The 2179-nt window shown below is 52.7% G+C and overlaps 2 protein-coding genes across 2 annotated transcripts in view; both read right to left on the reverse strand.

The window, feature by feature from the left end:
* Nucleotides 1-814, reverse strand: part of MAT2A (methionine adenosyltransferase II, alpha) — a 16944-nt gene extending 16130 nt beyond the window's left edge. Inside the window, exon 1 of the mRNA XM_010562899.1 lies at nucleotides 788-814. The gene's annotated coding sequence lies outside the window, so the exon portion shown is untranslated. The remainder of the gene's footprint in view (nucleotides 1-787) is intronic.
* The window catches only part of GCK (glucokinase (hexokinase 4)), a 251262-nt gene that overhangs the window by 117150 nt on the left and 131933 nt on the right, over nucleotides 1-2179 (reverse strand). The gene's annotated exons all lie outside the window — the stretch shown is intronic.

The raw sequence follows: 2179 nt of genomic DNA on the forward strand, positions 1-2179 counted from the left end.
GGCATTATTTGCCTTTTTTCCTCTTCCACGTATTTCCTAGGTGGCTACTGAGAGCCAAGCCGGGCTGGCAGTGACCCCGCCGTTACCCCAGCGTAGAAAGGTTAAGGCTAAATTACCGCAATTCAGCCAAAAAAAAAAAAAAAAAAAAAAAAAGAATATATATATATTTTTTTTATATATATATATATATATATATCTCATCCTCTTCAAAAATAAAAGGAGAGGTACCGCCTGCGTCTTCGCAACCGGCTCCTGGCAGCTGAACGCTGGCAAGTCCATCACCGTGGAGCCAGGCATCCCCCCCAGCGGCTGAGCAGTGGCCGCCATCTCCCCCAATCCGGAGCCTTCCAGGCGGCGTTTTGTCATTTTTTTTCTCCGCGGCAAAGAACTGAAGGCGCGCGAACACAAAAAATAGACGGATGGGTGGATACAGCAGGACGTCACTGGAAAGAGCTGCCTTAGGGTACAAAATACAGTACGGACGCGGTTCGGACATCGAGATAAAAGACTATTGCTCCCGTGTGAGTGAGGAAACCCAGTCCTTTGCGACGGAGAATTAAAAACGGGATAAACGGAAGAAATTCGCCTTAAAAATCCCTTTAAAAAGAGCTACGGAGGTGGGAAAGGGCGGGATAGGGTTTGCAGGACGGACGGACGGACAGACGACATCCCCCGGGGCTCTGCTGGGATTTGGGGCGAGGAGGGGGATGGAGTTGGCGTCTGTCCCCCTGCTCCTGCCTCGTGAAGACGAGTCGCTGCCAGCCGTACCTCGCTTCCCAATAAATACGGAGCGAGCGGAGAGAGGGAGACGCCAGGATCCGCGACAATAAATTAAGGAGGCAGCTGAGATCGGAGGGCAGGCGGGCGCAGGCTCCCAAAAAATAAGCGGAAAAATATTAATTTAAAACAAGTCCTAAAACTGGAGAAGCCGTTGGACAAGAAGACCTTGAAACTTTGGAATGAAGAGCGACGAACCCCGGTCAGTTCAGAGTTCCTGGGATAACATGGCTAAAAAAATACCTTTTGGGAAAGGGCAGGATTGACCCAATTTAGCGAAAAAAAGAAAAAAAAAAAAAGAAAAAAGAAAAAAAAAAGACCATTTGAGAGTGGAAAAATCCATTTAATACGAGAGGCGATGGCTGGAGGGAGCCGCTGGCTCCAGCACACTGGCCGAGGCGGCAGAGCCAGTCCCTGCTGGTACGACCAGGTGCTTTAAAAAAAAAAAAAGAAAAAAGGAAAAAAGAGGAAAAAAGAGGAAAAAAAAACCCCAAACCCCCCAAAACGCCAACACCGAAGGCCGCAGCTGCCGGGGTATGGAGTCCCACTGGTGCCACCGAGCCGCCGCCGTCATCTCCGCTGGCGTCAGGTACTGGGGAACGGCAGCGAGTCGGTTTTGCTAAAGAAAAATAAAATCCAGGTGAAGAGGAGAAGGGGCAGATTTTGGCGCCCAAGGGTCCTGGTGGCGCCGCCTTCAGTGCTAGTTGTGCCCGTGAAACGGTAAACGGGAAGGAAACCTGGCCGGGCCTTCCCGGTATGGAGCCGGCGTTCGCCGGAGGCCGCCTTATTTGGAGAGAAGGGGAAGATCTTGCGCCCCGTCGAGCTTTTCTTGTGCTTTGTGCCTGCATGAACCTGCCTCTCTCTGCGACCCCCCCGCAGCCAGAGAAAAAACGGGGGGGGGGTGTGTGTGTGTGGAAACAGTAATAAATTGTCAAAACCGAGAAAGTCTTCCTTAATTCCTTAATTTTCAGGAACCTGCCAGCTTTGTGCTGGCTTGGGTGCAGGTTCCAGTTCGGGCGCCCGGAGTTTAGCAGTTTGCATCCCAAAAAAAACTGGAGGAGAAAAAAAAAAAAATCTGGAAAGGGGAAGGGAGGAAAAAAAAAAGGAAAATAAAGGAAAAATAAAGAGAGAACGGACGTTGGTCCAGATACGGCCCCCCCGCCCCGGCTCTCGCTTCCGAAAGCGCCAGCTCCGTTGCTCTCCCCTCCCGCCGCCCGGCTCCTCTTCCGCCGGTGAGGGTTTCGGCGCATGGCGGCTCCTCTTGGCGCGGGCGCCGGGATGCTGGTTTTGATGGTGGTGGGGGGCACCATGTCGGCACAGGCCAGGCTTTGGGAGAGGAGAGAGGATCCGGGCGGTTCCACCCCCCCGCCCCCCCAAAAAGCAGGGAGTCCTCGGGGCTGGG

The sequence above is a fragment of the Haliaeetus leucocephalus genome, unplaced genomic scaffold, assembly GCF_000737465.1.
Source record: "Haliaeetus leucocephalus isolate CR32 unplaced genomic scaffold, Haliaeetus_leucocephalus-4.0 Scaffold162, whole genome shotgun sequence".
Lineage (NCBI taxonomy): Eukaryota > Metazoa > Chordata > Aves > Accipitriformes > Accipitridae > Haliaeetus > Haliaeetus leucocephalus.